General features: G+C 39.4%; 1 protein-coding gene across 7 annotated transcripts in view; it reads right to left on the minus strand.

Moving 5' to 3' along the window:
- Positions 1-24,515, minus strand: part of grm4 (glutamate receptor, metabotropic 4) — a 194,994-nt gene that overhangs the window by 137,310 nt on the left and 33,169 nt on the right. The gene's annotated exons all lie outside the window — the stretch shown is intronic.

Genomic DNA, 24,515 nt, shown 5'->3' on the forward strand with positions numbered 1-24,515 from the left:
GTGTGTGTGTGTGTGTGCGCGCGCACACACACACTGGAGTATATGCACAAAGAAAGAGGCTCACAGAGTAAGTTTGGAGCTTTTCTTCACTGTTTGGCATCTGTCAACTTCAGTCAGGGTCACAATCAGTATGGGACAGGCCAAATTGCAAGTTGTCCAAGATGTCTTGAAAATAAGCGTGCCTAAAAAAAAAAAATCACTCACTCAACCATTCCCTATCAGGATTGGGAGAAACACTGGCTCTTTTATGTTTAGAGTTTGATAAGTCCAATTTCATGAGTTTCAGATGTCTCCTTGAAAAAAAAAGTGCCATAACAAGATTCGACTTCTCTCTTCACTATGGTCAATCTTACAGCATCTTGGCAATCGATCTGTGCTGCTCAGCCAAGCTGCTTGATAAGAAGTGCTCAGACTTCCCATAGACAACTGATTACGTTTTGTGGCCAATGCCCACAGAACATGGTCTCTTTCTTGCTTGACATCAGTCTATTACAGCCATCATCAGTAAGCAGCTGTAATCACCAACATAGGTGTTGTGTGAACGATAAGGATGTAAAGAGCCACCAAAGACAGGTTCTGAACACTGAAGATCAATACATCAACTAACAACATCGACCTCATGCCTGTCAACAGTATTAGGAAAAGGTGTGACATGGAGCTCTCAAGATAAACTGGCATATGTGACTATGAGTGTTTCAACTATACCAGGATGTTTCTCTATCTAAAGCACTTGATGCACACCAGGCTGCTGACCACCAGACAGAGTTTGGCATTATGAAAGCTTACCGAAAAGATTTTTTTGCAACAGTTACGCTAGCTAATGCATTATTATTAGCCTACTGTTACCATCTGAACAAATGAACAACTATTTGTTTATAAAACTCCACCATTTCCCAAAGAATTTGGTTATTTGAGGCAATAGTTAGGTGCAAAAGGAGGTATTATTCATTTTAAATTAATCATTTAACTAGACTATTTGTAACAACAAATAACAGCACAGGGATTAATGTAGCTGCCTCTCCAGTAAATGAACAAAATCAGACTGCACAATGTTAGACTGCAGCTGTAGTCGCTGTTCTCCTGTGCAGCTTCAGTGAGTTCATTGTAGCAGTACATGTACCAGTTATCCACATGTTCAGGTTCTGAGTTTGCTGACCTCATAGCTCATCTCTGCTTCTTCTGCTCATCTCCAGAGCAGAAGAACTATCGACCGCAACTATGTTTCCTCACAGTGGAGACCGAGTCTGACCGACTGAAACGTGGATACATAAAAGACCATTTCTTTCTCTAAAAGATACAATACACTGGATCTATGCCCTAGGGCTACCTATTGGACCTCAAACTCACCATGTTTACTTTTTGTGGACCAGAAATGTACAAAGGTGGAGTCTTTAAAAAAAAAAAAAAAAAAAAAAAAAAAAAAAAAAAAGTGCTCAAAAGACTCTTATAAAACCTTATTTCATAAGTATGCCTCTACTACTTCCATAGGTTCTGCTAAACAAATGCATTTGACTAATTGGATCATCAGCAAGTGTGAGCACCTCTAAAAAGCAGAATGCCAAGGAAGAGAGGCAGCAGCAATGATCCGAAGCAACTGTTGCTGCCCATCAATCTGGAAAGGGTTAGAAGGTCATTTCCAAACAATTCTAAATCCAAAATTCCTTAGTGAAAAGGATTATTCGCAAATGGAAAAGATTCAAAACACTTGCTTCCCAGGAGTCGACATAACAATAAATTCACCCCAAGGTCAGTACACACAAAACTCTGAGAAACTGCAAAAAATCCAAGAGTTGCAGGATTGACTCTTCTCTAAAACCTGGACACTTTGCAATCATTGAGTTAACAGTGAGCTTCTTTGTATGCCAAAGTATTCTAGAGTCAAATGTGAGGTCATCTGTCCAACTGCTAAAGCATGTGCAAAGCTGGGACAATGATCCCAAGCACAGCAGCATTTAAGCTAAGGTGTTGCAATGGCCAAGACCTCAAACTGATTGAATTGATATGGTGCGACCTAAAGAGAGCTGTGTATAAATGAATGACCCTGAAACCTCCATGAACTGAAGCAGCATTCTAAAGAGTGGGCTAACATTCCTCCACAATATGATACTGATAAAGTCATACAGGCTTCTGGGCCTGGGGCTCGGTCACTCTGGCACGGCTGGCTGCCGGCGGAGCTCACGGGCACATCACTGCAACCCCCCCTGGCTTCTGCTCTGCGGCTGCTGAGTGACCCCTCATCTGGGGCTCTCCTCAGCTCTTTCTGGGAGAGTGGCGCGGCTGCCCCTCTGTTGGTCTTCCTTGGTCTCTTGTGCTCTGAGGGTCTCTGGATGTCTGGAGCCTGGATCTCCTCCATGCCTGCTTCATGCCCTGGAGGACGGGGCTGTGGCCCCCCACACCCTCTAGCAGATCATTACATGAAGGAACCTTTTAAATACAAGCGCGCTCATGCTCACAGGTGTACACACGGGTGCTCACACACACAAACTACACCCTTTTTGGCTCCTACCTCAAAGCACACTGTGCGCTGTCGATCCTACATGCTGCACAATAATATTCAATATTTAGTATTTACTGCTATATTCCCATAGATCATCGCAATCGCGTTTATTATATTGCTCTCTTTTTTTGCTTGTTTTCTCTTTTTTCTTTCTCAACAGGTGATCCGGGCGATTGATATATGTATTTTTTGTCTGTTTGTTTTGTTTGCTTTTGTTTTTTGCCCTTTATCACCGTTCCTCTTCCCCGCTGTTTTTCTTTCCCTCTTTCTTTCTCCCTTTCTTTCCCCCAGTCATGTCTGTCCCGTGTGTAGCAATAAAAACAAAGGTCAATCAAATGGGCCAATACGGCAACGCTGGGATGGTCCATTTGGCAAAGTAAATCCATTAGGCATCTTTCTTGGCCTTTAGACAATAATTCTGATGGCAAAAGAACCAAACGGGACAGGAGGAAAAAAAAAAAAAAAAAAAGATAAAGTCATACAGAAAACCGTTACTTCAAGTCACTGATCCTAAAGCTGATTTTACAAAACAAGTGTTTTTTGTTTTGTTTTTACATTTTTTTTTACCCTACTCTTTGAGTCAAATCTGATCCAATTTAACATCTGACAGCAATAAAAGAAAAAAAAAAAACATTCTAAAGACTTTTCCAAAAGTGACCCAAAATACATAAAAATAAAAATATTTAACAATTGTATATTTTAATATAGGAGCTACAGATTTGTGTACATTGAGGCTGCCCCATGCCAAATTTGAAAAACTTCTGTTCAGATATATAATCCACTGGTGGGGGCAAATCAAGGAAAGTTGAGGTTTTAGGGAATCTTATCTTGATCACTCTCTGTGTGCATTTGTTTTAGTGTGCGTCTTTTATGAATCTGTGGTGACAGAGTTCAAGGGGAGCCTTGACACTGTCACAAGTGTTCTCTGTGTTCCCAGTTTTTCACACATTTGCCCAGATTCCTACAGAGAAAGGCAGCTGCTGGTTTTCGAATGGCCCTTTGTGAATCTTGAAACAATGAAGAAGTACCAGAGAACAGGTATGATCTATGGATCTATTGTGCACATAAGGAATAAAGGTAATACAGAGGTCTGAGGGTGCCTTTATTCAGATACAATGTCTCTAAAAGGGCAGTACGGTGGTGAAAAGTTTATAAAACCTAAATTTTGTAGAAGGTTTGTAAGACCTAAAAAAATGTATTTTAAAAAATACACTTTTATTGCGCTCTGAACCAATGAAAGATGTATCATCCATTTCTTAATGTCAGATAGGCTACTTATATGCTCTAAAGAGAGATGTAGTTCAGAATTCAGTGTAGACAGTAAGAGGGAATTCTTGGTCTGGGTTAGCATCTCTCACTCTCTTTGCCTCACAAAAAGCTTTGTGGGGGGGACGTGTGTGATATGTTAGCAATATGTAAAATAGTAAGTGAAGCCATGGTTTTGTAAACGAAGGCGTTTAAAACATTAACTTTTTTCTTTTTTCAAAAAAAAGTTTCTACACTGCTATTTTGTTAGATATTTATAATGTATGATTTTTAAGAACATTTTGAAATGAAGCATTTTGGTTTGTGTTTTGGTGAAACCATCTGATTTTCCCTAATTTTTCAAAACAACTTTTGTAACATTGAGTAGAAGTGGGTTCTCTTTGGTTAATATGAGCATGGCTGATGAGCTTTGGAAAAGCTACAGTAATTCTTTTACTCTATTCGTCTTGGTGTATGCTCAATTATCCAGGTAAGTAAATCCCGGTTGAGTCCGTTCATCTGAATGTAGCGTTTTCAACTCTGTAAATGGTATTCACGGCCATTGATCAACAACTACTGATCAAAGCCCACTGATCAAAGACCATTGATCAATTGCCATGAGTACTATTCACAGAGAGTTGGGGAATGGCTGCAATCACAGCATTGTAAGATGGTGTAAGATGTACCCTTAGGCCCCAAATATGGACTTTCTTTTTTAACTTAAATGGCCTCCTTGACTCCGCGCTCAAACCAGCGTTTCTCCCTGTCCAGGATGTGTACATCCTCATCACTTAAAGAGTGTCCACTGGCCTGTAGGTGTAAACCGGCTGCGGAGTCCTGGCCTGACAAGTTAGCTCTTCTGTGTTGTGTCATCCGCTTAGCCAGAGGTTCCCAAAACTTTTTCTGAAAATGCTACATCCAGATGAACAGAATCAACTTTTTGAGAATTCCTTACCTTTATTGAGCATGCAGTAAGACAATTAGCCAGAGGTTGCTTGCTTTCCCCGATGTATAAATCATGGCAATCCTTCTGGCACCTAACAGCGAACACTACATTACTCTGTTTGTGCAGGGGGGGAACTGATCCTTGGGGTAGATCAGTTTTTGGCGCAACGTGTTTGGGGTTTGAAAGCTACAAAGATGCAGTGTTTAGAATTGGTCTCAGCTGTTCCGATACTCCTGACACATAAGAGATCACAGTTTTCGCTTAGGCAGCAGAGCTGAAAAATGTATTCTTTATAAAGTTGGGTAAACTTGTAATCAGCTGAGACTGAAGAAGTTACTTGGATGAGTGACAAAATGTTTCAATGAAAACTACATCCAGATGAAAAGAATCACCTTTTTGTGCCTTCTAATTTTTTTTAACCTTAAAAGCAAGGAACAATAATGTTTTAAAGGTTGGATAGCAATTTAAGCTTGGTAATTATTTTATCATCCAATATGTACAAAACAATAAAGTGGATTATTTCTAGTAACTAAGAAAAGTAGACAGTATTCATATCTGAAAACCAGGGTTTGTTTTTTATTTTTTATCGTTTTAAAATTTAAGAGAAAATTTTAAAAAACAAACAAACTTTCGTCTCCTTAACAGGAACCTTAATCTCATTAATACAGTGTCATTATCAAAAAATAATTTGTATTGCAAATGAATATAAAGTCACATTTTATACAAATGGTGCTGAATTCTGGGGAATCTGTCAGACAGAAGGTAGAGAGGCTCTGCTAATCCAAAGGTCAGTAGGTTCGATCTTTGGGTGACTGTGGCTTGTAGTGCGAACGATTTAAGTGGTGTACAATACTAGAAAAGCACTGAATAGACTTCAGTCTATTTACCATTCCATTTAAATACATTGAATTTTGTACTACAACGCAACATAGGGCTTAAAACAAACTGTGTTTATTTAAAATTTGCATTGAAACATTTATGGCAACCACTGGCAGAAGAATGTAATAAAAAAAATGTAATCAACGCATGCACTGAACTGTCTATAGAAGCTGTGGTAAACTGAGAAATTTCTATGCATTTTTCTTTCTTTGGGTTAAGGTTAGGTTCTCCTTTTTTGTCGAAAATGCAAATTATCCTGAGACCTGAAGGACTGCGGGAAAATAGTTTTAATTGCAACTGCTTATCCCTATGAAGGGTCCTTTGAGGAAAAGAGTTGGCATTAAGCATAAGGCAGTCACAAGGTTTGCACAAAAAACTGACAGACAGTCCCAACTATGGGCAATTTAGAAACTCCTTACTGACCTGCATGTGTTTGAACAGCAGGAGGAAACTGGAGCATCAGGAAGAAGCTCACTCTAGCATAAGCTGAGCACACGGAAACCAGGCAATAAGAAGTGGAATGCAGTTATCCACACAGTATAAAACACTAAATACCTTTACCAGTTAAATTTGCCTGACAATAAGGTTGAAAATTCTCATTTTTAGACTGTGTGCACGATTACATCTTTTGCATAAGTTAAAAAGTCTAAAAAAAATAATAAAACCAACAGTATACTGTAAAAAAAAAAAAAAAAATTTCAGACAAGTAAAAAGTTTAAATATATGTATAAATACCTGAATACAATGATAAACCAAATATATAGACAGAGTACACAAAAGAAAAAAATTCAAACCTAGTTTTTAATGGACTGAAATTCCCACAGCTACAGTGTGAACATTTCACTTTCATGCTGAAAAATTATTCAGGATCAACAGTGTAAATCACTCTTGAGCTCTGACACTCTTATTAGCAAAGCTCAGAGTACAAAACACTTAGGAACCTGCTTACCATTTTTCGTCAGTTTAAAAATCAAAAACTCGAAGGCACTCTCTTTTAAATAACAATTAATTGCCTTTTTTGTTTGGCACAGTTATGTTTAACCTAAAAACCTCTGTCAGGGAGCTAATACTCTGACTCCTTTGGTGTTTGGGTGTTTGTTTGTTGGTCTGTTTTTGTGTTTTGAGTTTTTTGAATCTATAGATGCGTATCCGTGTATCCTCCTACTCAAATGTTTTTCAAGGCTGCATCAACTCTTACTATCTATTGTTAATTCTATGACTCAAATTGATGATGATGTTTGTGTTAAAAACACAGCAGACTGAGTCTTCGTCCTTGCCACCAACTCCCCCAGAGTCTGAAGCTTACAAGAGTCAGCTGATCATATCAAGACACGCAATGCTCAGATAAACTGCAAAAAACCCAAGAGCTACATCTCAGACTACAGGCTTCAGTCAGCATGTAAAATGTTAAAGTTCGTGACAGTACATTTAGAAAGAGACTAAACAAGTATGGCTTCTTTGGAAGGATTGCCATGAGAAAGCCACTTTTCTATAAAAATTAAAAAAAAGCATGGCAGCAAAGTTGCATCTGAATAGACATCTGGAACAAAATCCTTTGGACAGATGAGACCAATGTGGAGATGTTTGGTGGAAGCCAAACACACGCAGTTCAGCACCAACACCTTATACCAGCTGTCAGCCACAGTGGTGGAGGGTTGCTGAACTTCTTGGGAGCCAGAGAACCTGGACACTTTGCAGTCACTGAGTCAACCATGAACTCCTCTGTATACAAAACGTATTCTGTTCAGCTCAACTCAACTTGGTTTTTAGGGTTTTCTATTATGTGGTAGAACCTGGTACCAGGTACATGAGTCATGAAAGCACCTCCTTCACAAAAATCAAAAATGTCAGTTCTGAAACCCAGCAATGAGGGAAATGGCAGCACAAAAATCAACGCTGTGGTTCCCGAATAAGACAAAAAAACCAAACACCGAGCAGCAGGTATGCCATTGTATCAACGTCCTCCATTACTGTGTTGTGTTTGTGTTGCATACAAATAACATCATGGGACTTTTCGGCTACATTGCAATAACAACCCCACACACATCGAGGATGTACTCAACTGTAATTAAAAATGACCGAAACAGGTCAGAGTTGAGCTGACCCAAGCCAAGTAGATACTAGTGGAAAAGCGGCATTAATAAACCGAAGCAATGTTGTAATGAAGAGTGGGCCAAAGTTCCTTCACAACAACGTGAGAGACTGATAAAGTCATACAGAAAATTATTACTTCAAGATACTGCTGGTTAAAGGTGGTTCTGCAAGCTCCTGAATCGTGAGGTGGACTTAGTATTTTTACTGCTGATTAGTTTGCACAGACTGTGTTTGCTTGCTTTTATATAACCTAAGTTCAAAAAGATAGAAAGACATTGGCAGTTCTTCTGTTTCTACATCATCATCATTAAGGACACTTCCAGATCACTTTACCTTCATGAATTCAGTAAGGGTTTCCAGTAAAAGACATGCAACAGTGGCTTAAGTCCAAATAATGGAGAAATTAGTTCAGGGCACTTGCGTGTTTTAATACAGTTATTGATACTATGTGCCAATATAACCCTAATACTGCAGTATCAATATTTTGTCTCAACCATTCTATCCAGCATCAACTGAGATAGTTTGGTTCTTGATTCAAGAAAAAATTACTTGCGTGAATTTTCACATAAAATTTACAAATAACAGAATATAACTCCCCCCACCCCACCCGCACCACACACGCACACACACACACACACACACACACACACACACACACACACACACACACACACACACACACACACACACACACACACACCAAACTACAAATAATAATACCAAATAAACACTAACAGCTATTTTATTCAGCAGATATTAACTTTAACAGTAATGGCTGTTACTGCTGGAGATATCGTGATGTGCAGAGCTTTTACATTTTTATTCCTAATTATAAATTCCATTAAAATTCAAATGTTCAATCTGTAATGACTCCAGCAGGGTGCATTTGATATGCCATTTCCCTTTATATAAACTAAACAAGTTCTTTTATTAACAAGAACTTAAAAAGAGGAACTTAATGAGCTGTGAGCAAGTAATCATTACAAAAACAAATAAATAAACAAATGAAAATTAGCGCATACATTCAAGATTTTTTTTTTTTTTTTTTATTTGGCTCCACAAATTGAAAAATTGTGTACAAAAGGTAAGATTTGAAAATGCAACTGCAAATGGTAACAGTGCCACTAGACGAAATGTCACTAAATGCTGATAATCACACTTATGAAGCCGTTTTTTCTCTTCAAATAGCCAAACATATTTGAGGTTTGGACACTTATTCAGAGCTCTGTTGGCTTGCTACTGAAATGAAGCAGCAAAGAAGTTAAAGAGTTAAATGTCAGTTTAGGATGAGACTATATGGGTGCCATAAGACCAACAATTTTAAATATGTTTTTTGCTGTACTAGTAAGTAGTTTTTTTTTTTTTTTTTTTTAAAAAAAAAAAAAAAAAAAAAAAGCAATTGCATAAAGCAAGCATTCTGCCGTTTTCTATTCTAGCATTTTCTTGTCCTTTCTTTTCCTTTTTTGGGAAACCTTCATCAGTGGATTCTGTGAACTGAAAACTTGCTTTCTGCTAATGGTACATTGAATTGTGAGCGAACAGAGACAATTTTCAAGCTGTTTGTTTTCATGTTTGTGCAAAAACATATGGCTATTATAAGAGAATCTTCATATAACCAAATAGAAATATGCAAATAAACAGCCTGTGAAATACATATGTACTCGTGTTCAAACACAGCCACCCGCACACACACACACACACACACACACACACACACACACACACACAATTGTTGTTGGCATGTAAAGAACACTGGCAGATGGTAGAAGGTCTGGATCTTGATTCTAGATGGACGTTTATCAACTCTTGAAGATACAGAAATTATGTTACGGCTTATTTGCATTGAGAATGAGTTGCTTGTATTTGGCGACATGAGATCAGAGTCATGGCAAAATATAATTATAGTGTAAAACAATATGATTATACAAGATAACACAACATCTAGTTCCCCGAAACCCTACAGAGCTGGCAAACACCTGCCGTAAATAATTTGTGTTTAATGCAGGAAAAACAAGCTGCAAAGGGAAATACAACATACCATAACAAATGGTAATAAGGAGTATAATCAATAATTGCTGCTGATTTAAAAGTTATTTAAATCACTTCTCTGAGAAATCTAATCTATATTAATATAAAATGTATGTCTCATGGCCTTGTGCATCTTTAAAACTTCTTTTTTTTTTTTTAAGATGATGAATGAGTCACCATGAATCAATGCAATGCTTACTCACAGAGAAGCAAAACAACACAAGCAAGAAATCAGGCAGTAAAAAAAGATTGCACTCAAAAAAAACCCAGAACGCTAAGACCTGAATCTGAAAATAATTTGTGCAACATTTTTGCATGGAGACTGCATGTCATAAAACCACATCATCATTTGTTGCATGGTATTTTTTAGATTATATTAACATCATATATTTAAAATTTTTCTTTATTTTGGCTTGTCGGTCATGTTCAGGGTAAACCAGCTTGTTTAATTTATCAAGGAAATGATCAAAAAACAAAAATCACACTAGCAAATATCAGAAGTAATATCAGAAGAAGAAAAGAAGCAGAGAAGCTCCAAATGCAGCTCAGTTAGAGAGTCTCTACCGTGTTGTGCCATAATCTACTGCCAGGCTAGTTCGTCTTTGTCTCTGCTTAGAAAATCACTGTGCATGTGTTGCTTTTATTGTATAGTGTGTGCATAAAGCCTGTCCAGTACAGAGACAAGTAAGATGAGGATAAAATGTCTCAAGCTGACAATTACTGTACTCCATACTGTAAAAACCACATTACACATTACAAAATATCTATCAGATCTGCATTGGAGAAAAATACAGGGGCCCACAGGGCAACCTACCCTACACCATTTTTTTTTTGTTAAAACTTCAGTATAATTTATAATATAGTACTATATGGATAAAAGTATTGGCAATCACCTCTAGGGTTCCGTTCTGCCATGATGGGCCATCTGTGTCTTATTGCCAGAGAGATTGATCTCTCCTCTTCAAATTCTTAATGTTTGAATTCAGATGTTTTAAGTCCAGTTGCCTCCTAGAAGAATAACTGCGCCCTTGGAACTTGAGTTTCTATGGCCAAGCAGCTCCTGTAGTGTAACACGTAGGTGGCCTTGCATTACTTCCCATATAATGTGAATAAACACAGCTTCATTTTGCCTGTGTTCCATTTTTATTCAGAATATTTGCCTCTTTCTTTTGAGTCTCGCGTCACACAAAGTGATCTTTTCCCATTTTAATCTTTTCTCTGATTCTACATCCTTTGAACTTGGTAATTAAACTATACCACAGCAGATTTAAAAGAGGACAAGATTTTTTTTAAATGCTTTATTCAGCATTTTCAGCTAGTTATTTGAGGTTGTATTTCTTCCATTTAAGGGAACACAAACAAAAACATCTACATAAGACCTGGATGTGAAGAAAGAACAAGTGTTTTCTTATGGTATCAAACTACCCTCTAGCTTCATACAGCTTACAAGACCTGCAGAAAATGATTCTTTGTCGGATCTGTGAAATCTGGGCCATTCCGGGAAAGACTAAAATTTTGGGGGGTCTGATTTAGGATTGGACCAAATCAGGACAAAAAATATATATATATATATCCACAAAATGCCCCTCTCATGTTGAGCCAGACAGAGCCTTGCACTGTAGGTGCAGGCAGAGGCTGCATGAGCAGAATGAAATGACATGGATGATGCAGAAGCCTCTCTGGCAGTCAAAGCACAATGTGTTTCCAAGTCGAATAACATCTGGCTGACCAAAATCAAAAATTGAGACAGAACAATACAGTTACTATATGTATATTACATATAAAAGAATGGAGAAGAAAGTGATGGCCTCATAGGTCAGCATTTTGTTAATGGAGTAGTTGGATGACAGAGAGAAAAAAGAAGGATAGGGATGGAAAAAGCATAGGAAAATAGAGAAAATGGAAAAATACCACCTGTGAGAACGTAGCAGGATTATTATCTGCAGTTTCTGCAATGACTTACAGTACTTGGGCCAAAATGGCTCACATTTTGAAATAATAACGTAACAAAGCCCTATACCATCTTTACATCTGTGCTGTGCCATCCCCTTGAATATCTTTAAATTGATGTGTCCAGGTTTCTGTCTAATTAAAAATGTAATCTATTTTCCTTGGAACTATGCCCCCCCCCCCCCCCCCCACACACACACACACACACGGTAAAAAGTATTTTTTGTTGTCAATAACATCCAACAAAACATAAAATGAAACCTGCCTCTGCAAATGCTAAAACTCTGATTTTTTTGTCTGACTTAAGTCTAAACATGTCACCTTCTTGCATGAACTGAAGTACATGCACAGCAATGAAGCAGTTGGTGCAAACAATCATGTTGTCACTGGCTCACTGAATGAGTGGGCTTGGTCAAAGTGAGATGCTTCAATGAGCTGATACTAGTAAATCTTGATTTAGCTGTCATCCCCCAAATGAGCTGCTAAATCAATTTTGGCACAGGGCCGTCATTGTGCTGTGTCACTGGAAGGTTTATAGGGGAATAAAAACCATCAGAACAAGGTGAGACGAAGCATGAAATTTCATGACCCATTTTTTTCCCCATGTTTTAAGAGTTCGCTGCAAGGGCTACAACAGGGTCAAAATTCAAAGAAATGTATCAGATACCGAATGATTGATGACCGTATCCAGTGTCATTAAAAGTGTGAGCAATCGCACTGATAAAATGAAATAAATAGGATAACCAATTTCATCCAGACAGTGATAAAACATGATGTACAGAAAATGAATAACGTGTATTATAAAATGAAACTATTCGTGTTTTAATTCAAGGCCTGTCAGTTTTTTATAAGTGCAGAAATACATGGACTGAAATATATTACAGTGCTGAAGGTTTTGGATTTTTTCCTACCGCTAATGTAATTCTGTCTGGGTACAAAATCTAAATTAACACCAAAAGTATGCATTTAAATTTGGAGATTTGATTAAATTTTCTATAGAAGCTCTACTCGGGTTATTGCTTCATTCCAAATGAATACAAGCCCAACGGCGGAAAGATAAAAAGCTGCTCAAATAATGTGTTTTGAAAAGCTGGCAAAGACTGGGAGGATTTTACAGGAAATCATTTTAAACTTAATGTCCAACAAAGTGTCTGTGTTACCCACCACCCCGCCCTTTCTTTCAGTGTTTAATAATGGTGTGTATTTAAAAAAATAAAAATAAAAAGTTACAAATCCCAGATAAAACACTACTGATGAACTGCTTAATTTGAAATCCAGGCTTTTGTTTTGTGACTCGGACTGGGCAGTGGATCAAACCTTATGCTTAATTAAAATTTTGAAGATAAAATGATTATTGCACCGTATTAATTTAAGCAATGCTATATTTCTATTTTCTTTCTTTCTTTCTTGCAGAGGTCACCCAGCCTATGTAAATGCTCAAACCTTACAGTTTAGTTCAGCTTGAGCCAAGATGAGGAAAAGAGGGCACCCACAGAACTCTGTATTGGTGCCAAGCCTGTAGTCAAAACTGTGAAGAAGTGGACTAACGCAGCAAAGCAGGAACTGCAGGACTGTTTTGACTCCACTGATTGGACTGTTTTTGAAGCTGCATCTGAGAACCTAGATGAGCTCACGGACACTGTGACATCATACATCAGTTTCTGTGAAGACGTGTGTGTGCCAACAAAGACCTTTTGCACATACAACAACAATAAACCATGGTTCACTCCTAAACTCCAACATCTTCGTAAGGCCAAGGAGGACGCCTTCAGAAGTGGTGACAGGGTCCTGTACAAGCAAGCCAGGAACACACTGACCAAGGAGATCAAAGCAGCTAAAAGGATCTACTCCCAGAAGCTGGAAGAACGGCTCTCAGCCAACGACCCTGCGTCAGTGTGGAGGGGCCTGCAGGAAATCACCAGCTACAGACGCCCCCCACCCACTATTGAAGCAAACAAAGACCTGGCCAACGAGTTAAACACTTTCTATTGCAGGTTTGAGACGGACAGACTCCCACGCCCCACCCTCCCCTCCCCAGAGACATTGCTTCAGACATTGACCCTCAACACACCTTCCACCTCTCCCCCCTTCACCCTGCCCCTCCCCAATCAAGACTCAACGACCACCACCACCCTCTCCAACCCAGACTCAACGACCTCCACCACACCTCTCACCCCCCTTTCCTCCTCCCTGAAACTAAGAATACACACTCAGGATGTGAGCCGACTATTCCAGAAACAGAAGCCCAGGAAAGCCCCCGGACCAGACGGCGTCTCACCCTCCTGCCTCAAAACCTGTGCTGAACAGCTGGCTCCCATCTTTACTCGCATCTTCAACAGATCCCTGGAGCTGTGTGAAGTTCCCTCCTGCTTCAAACGCTCCACCATCATCCCTGTTCCCAAGAAACCCACCATCACAGGACTGAATGACTACAGACCTGTCGCCTTGACGTCTGTGGTCATGAAATCCTTCGAACGACTGGTGTTAGCCCATCTGAAAGACATTGCAGGCCACCAGCTGGACCCTCTGCAGTTTGCCTACCGGGCAAACAGGTCGGTGGATGATGCAGTGAACATGGGGCTGCATTACATCCTGCAACACCTTGACCGCCCGGGAACTTATGCCAGGGTCCTGTTTGTGGACTTTAGTTCGGCTTTTATCACCATTGTGCCTGAACTTCTTTCCTCCAAACTCTCCCAGCTCAGCGTGTCACCAGCTACCTGTCAGTGGATCACCAGCTTCCTGACAGACAGAAAGCAACAAGTGAGGCTGGGGGAGATCACCTCTGAAACCCGGTCCCTCAGTATTGGTGCCCGTCAAGGATGTGTCCTCTCACCACTACTGTTCTCCCTCTACACTAACGACTGCACCTCCAATAACTCGGCTGTCAAACTCCTAAAGTTTGCAGATGACACCACTGTCATTGGCCTCATTCAAGATGGTGATGCCGGCAGGAAGTTGAGCGGCTGGTACTCTGGTGCAGTCAGCACAATCTGGAGCTGAACACTCTTAAGACTGTAGAGATGACAGTGGACTTCAGGAGACATCCCTCAACTCTGCTCCCCCTCACCATATCAGACAGCCCTGTGTCAACTGTGAAGACCTTCAAGTTCCTGGGTACAACCATCTCCCAGGACCTGAAGTGGGAGACCAACATCAACTCCATCCTCAAAAAGACCCAGCAGAGGATGTACTTCCTGAGACAACTGGGGAAGTACAGTCTCCCACAGGAGCTGCTGATCCAGTTCTACACTGCGGTCATTGAGTCTGTCCTGTGCTCCTCCATCACAGTCTGGTATGGAGCAGCCACTAAACAGGACAGGAGCAGACTGCAGCGAACTGTACGGGCAGCAGAAAGGATCATCAGCGCCCCCCTGCCCTCCATCCAGGATCTGTACCTCTCAAGAACCAGGAAACGGGCAGGGAAAATCATCACAGACCCCTCACACCCTGCACACAGACTTTTTGATCTGCTGCCCTCTGGCAGACGGTACAGAAGCCTGCAGACCAGGACCACCCGAAACAGGAACAGTTTCTTTCCCCTCGCCATCTCCCTTCTTAACAGTTGACCTGTCACACTGCTCCCACTGCCAGACTGCAGCTGCACCTTATGTACATTTTGTAGTATTCATTCCACCTCATTCATTTCTGTGTTTTATGTATATAAGTTTAGATTTGTTATTTATGGTTGGTTTACATAGCTTTGTGTATGTATGTGTAATGTGTATATATAGACACTTGTGTGTGTGAGATTTACATTGCTGTGCTTGAGAGCCACCATCTACCGGAACCAAATTCCCTGTATGTGTCTGCACATATACTTGGCCAATAAACACGATTCTGATTCTGATTCTGATCAGTCTTTTATTCATAGACCTATGTGGATCAGTAGTTGCCATTTAAAGACAGGCTTCACACTTGAAAATACCCTCTAATCTGGGCCATATTCCAACCCAGATGAACATACATCTTCCACCACTTCTGTTTCATTGGTTTTCAATTGAATTATATTTAACGGTCAAAGACAATGTAGGTTTGAAAATACAGTTCAAAAATAAAAGTTTCTCCCAACATCGAGACGCAGCTTCACTGTCCATGAGTACCACCTCAGTGTCATTTTAGGAACAAGGTGAATCTAGAATTTGAATACAATAACTGCTTTTTGATACTTTTTTACTGATTCTTAGAGCAAAAATCATACACAGCATAAAAGACGAGCATAACTTCCGGTTCTGACAAGTAAAGCCAGTGCGTAAGTTTCTTAAACTTGCTAGGGGGGCGATAGCTATGGTTGCTAAAATGGCCCACTTGACCTCTGCAAACACGGTTTATGTCCTCAGTGCGCAGCTCTGTGTGCGTTTGGATCCCTCATCATCGTCACATCTGGTTTAGAATGTAACGATAGCATCAAGATGATGAGTGCAAAAAATCTTGAAGCCTAGAACAGCAAACCAGTGAGTGATGTCACGGATTTTGTATTTAGCAGTCATACTACAACAATCAAAACAAATTTTCTAAAAAAGTAAAATAAATCAAGGCATTTTTTATTGCAACAATAATCTAATATTGTAGGTATTAATATATTATTTCTGGTTTAAAATCTTTTTTTTTCCTTGTACAAGTTTAAACAAAATAATGTAGGTCCCAATCAAATTTTTCATTTCATTTGCACATGCTTTCTTTCTAACTAAAGAGGGGGAAAAAAAGAAACAAATGACCATACCAGCATAACATTAACAGATTTTGCCAAACTGGTCCGAAGCCAAAATGAGCTCAGGAGCAAAGGATCAACTGGGGGGAAATAAGCATTAACTTGCTAAAAGAGGCTACAACAAAGCAGATGGTGAACACCACTGGGAGAAAGGGATGTGGTGGAGCTTTGACCACATAACAGCTGCAGAATGTATCAGCTCGCTCATTCAGGGAACCACGATAGAGACAGTCAGCTAATGATAGCTGCCACCCTCTTCGTGGTTTCTTTTGTGACTAGGTTTCAACATGGACATACTCTGAATGAGACTGACACCGATAGCTTTTACCTTACAAGCCACCACATAATTGTAGCTTCACTATAAGTGATATTCTTTTCTCCCAAGTGCACAAGTACACTCAGAAATAAGTCATGGTAGCCAAAGAAGCCAGTAAAAAGCAAACATTAGCAGCATCAGACTGAAATTTGATTTTTAAAGTATGGTTTTTATTCTCCTTCAAAAACACCACCCACTCTGTATTTTTATAAAACAAAAATAAGCTAGAATCACTACTTAAATTTGAGATATATTGGTTTACTTTTTAGGATCACAGGCTCTATAGAGTAACTGACAGCATTTTTTAATCTGATCTGCCCAACAATGCACTTTTCAGCATAGATCTTATTCACATGCTTATGATTAATGGGTATATGATATGTATATGATTAGCAATCATCCACCATAAATCATGGGAAATATTAATAATATTTGGTGTTCTTTCCTTCCAATCTCCCAAACTAATAAAAATAATTTGCTTTACTTTTGAGTTTTTAAAGCATTTAATCTGCGAAGGTGCAGCCTAACAAGATTCACTAAAAGGTCAGAAGTACTTACTGTCCTAATGCCTTATTTTGTGCTTCTTGTTTTTTTTTCGTGAGACCTTTACAGTTTAGAAAATGCTCCCACAATGTGGAGTTGCATAAACACAGGTCAGTTTTTATGTTTCCAATACAAAACTTTAAAAAGAAAATAACATTAGGGCGTGAACTAAATTTCAGAGATAATGCAACATTGAGTGGGATGCTGAAGTGAAGGCTTGTGTTTTCTTGCATGAAAAATCTTCTACTTTTCTTCCTCGAAATGGATATTTTTTTACTCTTCTCTGAACCCTTTTACTGCTGAAACTAACCATTAAGTGAATGCGAGATGCTTTGTCCAGCCAGCACTAAACTGTAATGTTAGAGCAACAAAAAGCCGGCAAAATGCTTTCCAGTGAGCATTGAAGGCTTGAAGGTTCTGAGCATCTTATTCCTGGGTCAATGCGTCTCTGTTTTGCTACTCATGTGTACCACAGAACAGATCAAATGAAATCAAATGAAATTTAGAAAACTACTTTGTTTTCACTGAACGAGAGCCAAGCTTCTGCTGTGGTTGAATTTAAAATAATATCCCTGTCAGTACCTCCCGCTGATTGGGAAGGACAGACCTGGTAGTGTAATCTGTGACATGAGTCAACACATTATGAACACATCTGCTGCGTAAATGAATAATGCAATCATCTGACATGGTTTTTCTGTGATCACAAATTATCTTTTTCCCCAAATGCTTGTCAAAGCAGCTCCCTCTTCTGTGAAATGCACTAAAATCTTCTTGAGCTGCAGCTCCTGGTCCCCATGTACCGTTACATAAGGTTCAAGTAAAATATTCATCAGCTTCTCCGGATCACATCTGTATGCAGCTGAGTGCTGAGGAAACACTTTTCAGAAAACCTGCTAACTACACCAGGGTGGCTGCTGCTGCCTTTAAAGTGGTTTGTGTGCAAATGCGCGTGATTACTTTTGTACGAGACTGTTTCTTTGTGTGAAGCATTTATATAGCTGGTATATTTGAGTGCTGCAATTTTGCACATGGTTTATGTATGTAGATATGCACACAGATGCATAAGCATGTGTACAAGTTGGTTTTACCTCACCAGTATCCTGAGTTGTTAGTTGTGTACATACTTTGCCTTCTTTTAAATCAAGCATTTATGCCTAGCAACAAAGCTAGTAGACACAGTCCTCCCTGAACTCCTTCTACTTATTATTATTACCGTATAATAGACATTTTTCTTCTTTGGGGGAAGTGCATGGGGGTGGGGGGGTGGGGGGGGGGGGGGGGTCTTGGTGGCAAGGAGGAAGTTAAAACTTTCTGAGCCCATCAACGGCTCCATCAGGGCCAGAAGAACGGGCTGGCATTTGGCTGACCTATGGATCCCTGGGAAGCTATAACTCAAAGCCTTGGCCTAAATGACCACACACTGCTCCGCATTAAAAGTTTGCTGTTAAATTTGTGTAACTGTAACAGTTTAGTTCAGTCTTTTTTTTTTTTTTTTTGGAGTGTTGCAACAGTCTTTGATTGATTTATCACTGTGATTTGATTGATTTTCAGAAGAGCGATTAAAAAGTGATAGTATTGAAGATGGACTGGCTTGCTATCAGTCTAGTGCTGCTTTCTCACCCTCCATTTGTCTGCATATAAAAAAGCAGAAGAGGGGAATGCATTGCTTATATGCATTGAGGATAAAGAGACAGGAGATCAGAGACATTCAGATTAAATATGCAAGGACAACGCTTACATGCATTAATGAAGAAGCAATGAGCACTGTGCTAATGACGAAGGATTTGAGGCTCCCATGCGAGAAAGGGATCAGGAACGCACTGCAGGAGATGCTCATTACTGTGGCCCACACCGACTCTTACCTGTGTGAGTGCACATATAGGCATACTTTATGAAATGGAGACAGAGAGAAATGCAAAGTTCATGCACAGGGTTCTGTGTGCTAGAGTATATTTTCTACTGGTGTGTACTGAACATATCCGTACGGAGATGCACAAACCTATACACAGACTTTAACAAAAACATTTACACACATTAAAACATATAAAAGAATGCACGAGACCTTGGCGTGTGTGAGGAAGTGCGTGTGTGCCATCACACTGGGTTCACACTGATTAATGCTGGGGGCCTCGAGGAGGAGGATACATCCCATGTGGTTTGTAACACTCTGGAATCAGGGAGCTTATCAAATAACACATAGACTGCAGGCTGTTGCTGTGGAGTATTAGATTAACTAATACATAAATAAGCATAAAAAACAAAATAAAAGCCTCATATCCATCTCAGCTAAATCTAGAGCCGTAGCTAAATCTAAGCATTCCAGGTCATTTGCATTGCATTTTATTTAGTGATGTGAATACTACTTTTCATTTTCCACTTTACATATTTTTGATTTTTAAAATTACTCAACCTATCTGGAAGTATGAGTGGTGCTATAGTATTAATGGCTTCTGTCCAGATACACTGCAGTGCAGCACACCTACACACCAGCTACCCCACACCAAACTCCTACAGTATATATATCAGCTTTCATGCTTTACTTCACATCTCACTTTTTTTCCCCTTTTTTTTTGGGCTTCACTCACATCACCTGTAAAATGAACACATTTTCACAGGCAATGAAATAAAAAAGAAACATGTCCTAATCATAGTCCAGTTATAATAAAAAAGAAAAAAAAAAAAAAAAAAAAAAAAAAAAAAGGAAAATCACACAGCGGAGCATCTCTCCTGCATACCGCTGGCGAATGACATCACACTGGAAGGTAGCAGATAAAGCATTGAGTCTGGTCTGGTTCAGCAGTTGTCTAGGATTTGGTACTGGTAATGAGAACACTGATTGGTTGATCAAGGGGGGAAAAAAAGAAGTATAGAAACACATTGTACATCATGCTCCTTTGGCTTTCATTTACATCATCCAACAGTGCAGCTAATGATTATTTTTCATTTTCATTCATTCATTCACATCCATCAGCCAATTATTTTCTAAGTTATGTCGCAAATAGTAAAAATGCCCCCGGAGTTTCCCAGAGCCCAAGGTAACAAATTCAAATTGCCGACCCTCCGACCCTCAAAACTACACTCCAGAACCTGAGATACTGAATTCATACATCAAATAAGACAAAGAAGAGTAGCAAAATAAAACAAAGCAAAAATACATGAATTAACAAAGCTTTGAATTAGAGCTGGGCGATAGAACGATAACGATATGTATCGCGATATAACTTTTACTCGATAGAGAAATTAAGCTATCGCGATAGACCTCACCGCTCTTGTCCTCTTAAAAAAAAAAAAAAAAAAAAAGATCAGCCAATCCAAATTAAGTAGCGCAGAGCCGAACCAATCACAGCCGCAGCGTCACGTCGCGTGACTTGTTACGTACAGCACAAGTGCCAAGCCGCACGTGTGTTTGTCTGGGAAGCAGCCAGCGGGTAATGGAGCCAGCGCATAATGGAGGAAATGAGTGTGCCGACTAGAAAAATCAACCGAGCGTGACCGAAGAGAAAACAGATGATGGTTCCAATGCCGGAGAGATTGTCGAACGGAAGAGCCAAAGAAGTTCCGTAGTGTGAAGGTATTTTGGCTATTTCAAGTCTGACAAAAAACAGAGTAGCGTGCACTGTAAATTGTGCCGAAAGCAAGTCTGGAAATACAATAAACTGGTGCATGCGTCACACTGTGCGCCACGTTATTGTTTCGGTGAAATGAATTTCTACAATACTGTTACTGTTAATTCTGCAGTGTTTAAATGCTTACATATACACACAGTTACTGTCTGTTCTGCTTCTATGCCCCAGCTTTGTTTACTTTTTCCCACCGAGGCTTCTAGACTTCTGATTGGCCAACATTTCTGCACGGTTAGGAATCTAGCGCCACCTGCTGCTTTGGCATGTTCATAGCAGCGTTTTCCTTCATTTCTGCCTTTGTGTGGACGGGATTATTTTTTAAAACGAAAACGGAAAATCTCCGTTTTCAAAAATACCCGTGTACGTGTGGACGTAGCCTCAGTCTCTGACTGGAAGCGCTAATTCGTCATTCGGCTTTTGTCAGACTAAAGTAACTGTTAAAACTGTTTGAAAAGCTAAGCTATACAACAAGGAGAGATTGAGAATTTCCTTTTAGTTCTCAGTTTATTTGATACTGACAAAAGTTAGTCAGTTTTGTCTGTTCTTCTGTAAAACAAACTAAGATTTATTTTTAGAATTAATATTTTGTTTCTAAGTGGAATTGACAATTTAGTCTGTTTCGTTTGTTCTATTTTGAAACTTAAACGCTTTAGCGGCTGCCTTTTGTGTAGTTTGCAATATTTGCCTTTATTTATCTGAAAAAGTCTCATGTTCCTTAAGTACGTCTACCCTGTTGAACTTATTATGGGAAATAAATATTTAAATAAAAACAAGCTGCTGATTATTTCACATTTTACTTGTGAGCAACGGCACATTTAAATCTTACAAATATAGTTATTTGGCTTATATCGTGATAGATATCGTTATCGCCTGAAATGAAAAAAACATATCGTGATATGAAAAAAATCTCATATCGCCCAGTTCTACTTTGAATTAAGCATTTGGCTTAAAAATTACAAATAACTAATCATTAATAAACTAATGAATGAAAAATGAACATATGGTAGGCTGATCAACTCTTTATTTCACCAACACCCTTTGATATTTTCATGACATTGCTGTGCAAAAGTTTTAGGCAGGTTTGGAAAAATGCTGTAAACAAAGAATGCTTTCAGAAATATAAATGATTGTTTATTGGCCCCAAATGTATTCTGCAGCAGCACAATGACCCCAAACATAAAGCCAAAGTCATTAAGAACTATCTTCAGCGTAAAGAAGAACAAGAAGTACTGGAAGTGATGGTATGGCCCCCACAGAGCCCTGATCTCAACATCATCGAGTGTGTCTGGGATTAGATGAAGAAAGAAGGATGTGAGGAAGCCCACATCCTCAGAAGATCTGTGGTTAGTTCTCCAAGATGTTTGGAACATGTTTTGACCAGCCGAGTTGCTTCAAAAACTGTCTGCAAGTGTACTTAGAAGAACTGATGCTGTTTTAAAGGCAAAATATGGTCACACCAAATATTGATTTGATTTAGATTTCTCTTTTGTTCATTCACTGCATTTTGTTGATTGATGAAAATAAATGATTAACACTTCCATTTTTGAAAGCATTCTTTGTTTACAACATTTTTTCTCTCACCTGCCTTAAACTGTTGCACAGTACTGTATGTAAGCGTGCAGTGTTTAATAAAGAGCTGAAACAAAAGCAACTTGGTTGCCAGTACAGAAACGTGCACGAGATAAAGGGTCTCAGTTAGCTGGTTGGCAGCATACACTGTATATAAAAGATGGAAGTAACCACTGTTACATCACATAATATTCTGGACTCCACAGTTTGAAGCATTAGTATTAGCATTTTGGTTTCCACCATGTTGATTTTCTGGAGCCTGAGGTTGCCATGTTTGGACAAGAGGATAGACTTCTAAGTTACGAACTAACGCTAGTGTGTTTGGTCAGCTGCCAGAAATTCCACAGGTGCAGCACACCTGAATTACAGTGCTGTCTGTAAAGTAATTACATCTCTAATTGCCAAGTGATGTCAACCACACAAAGACTGTCTGTCACCCACATTAGAGGAGGCACAATCTAGTAGACAGCAAATGGCTGCAGGTGCCACCACATCTGTGAAATGAAGCAGCCATGCTGCAAACTTAACGTGCACTTTAACCAGTATCCAAATGAACATGTTATTTAAAAAAAAAAGAAAAATTATATATAGTTGTTATAAAAAGGTACAATATCCATAAACATGCTTTTTACCACGTTTAAAAGTGGGAGTCTATGGGGACTGACTGGCTTTTGTGGCCACTCTAGGAAGAGGAGTTTTTGACACTTTGTATTAGCTTCACTTTTCAGCGTCGGAGGCAGCTACTAGGACTCTTATATATAACAGAAGTTTAAATAAAAAGGCTGGTTTCAAAATATACTTGGGCAGCCCTCAATATACCCACGTGTCCTGCCCGAGTAAAATCTATGTGTGGCTTGCTGTGCTTTCATCTGGTGTTGTGTACAGTGATACAGCACTGAAAAAATGTCCAGCAGTGTGCTTCGAGTTGAATCTGCAGCTCCTCATCTAACATTTTAGATACTGACGTTTTAAAAGAATTGATGACAGCAAACACCTGTTCTGTTGAAGTGTCCTTGGGCAAACACTGAATCAGCTGAAAGAATGTTTTTGAGTGTGATTGAGTTCCCCTTTGACCTTGCAGCATAAGCAAGAAAAGGACAGTAATAGACACAAATTTCCATGCAAGATCAAGGTGAAGGTAAAATCTGGAGTCAGGGTCTTGTATAAATATTAAAATATTTTTTTAGCCCCAAGTTTGTGTGAGGAAAAGTTCCTGGTTTTAATTATCACTGAATTTAAATCAGCCACTACCTCATCTCACTGAAAGTGATTTGTCTAATATTTTGCAAAAAGGTGTAATTACCCATGAAACCTTTTCAAATATGTCGGTAGAAAGTCGGTGGTTCGATCCCAGGCTGCCTCCTGGCTGCATGCCAAATATCCTTGGGCAAGATACTAACCCCATGTTTGCCTACTGGTGGTGGTCAGAGGGCCCGGTGGCGCCAGTGTCCGGCAGCCTCGCCTCTGTCAGTGCGCCCCAGGGCAGCTGTGGCTACAATGTAGCTTGCCATCGCCAGTGTGTGAATGGGTGTGTGAATGGGTGAATGACTGAATGTAGTGTGAAGCGCTTTGGGGTCCTTAGGGACTAGAAAAGTGCTATACAAATGCAGGCCATTTACCATTTACCATATGACAGTACTAGTTCTTTTTAGTCAAAAAAGGTTTGCTATTTTGTAGTGAGCCAAGCGTTAAATAGCAATCATACCTTTGGTAAAGTGAAAAAGAACTATTATGACTGCCATGGCTGACTGGCGTGATAATAAAATCTGTATTGAATAATTTATCAAATGTCCAAATGTCCACGAAGAGAACATATTTTTTTCTGTAGTGTAAACAAATGTAAACACTATTGTGATCAAGGGAAAGGCTATAGGCCAAAAATGAAATCAAATCCTATTAATCACTTTTGTATTGTGACTTTTGTATTAGCAACGAGCTCCTCCAGGGCACCAGCCGGGATGAGATTTACCCAGGCATCTCCTCACTAAAGTTATGAAATTGGTCTTTGTGTGGCAGCAGATATCGAACACTTATTGTTCTCTCACATTGTTCAGCGGCTTGTACTGTTTTCCATCCGGTGTTATTAATTATTCAAACAAATACAGTATCTACGT

Source organism: Astatotilapia calliptera, chromosome 5, assembly GCF_900246225.1.
Source record: "Astatotilapia calliptera chromosome 5, fAstCal1.2, whole genome shotgun sequence".
Taxonomy (NCBI): Eukaryota; Metazoa; Chordata; class Actinopteri; order Cichliformes; family Cichlidae; genus Astatotilapia; species Astatotilapia calliptera.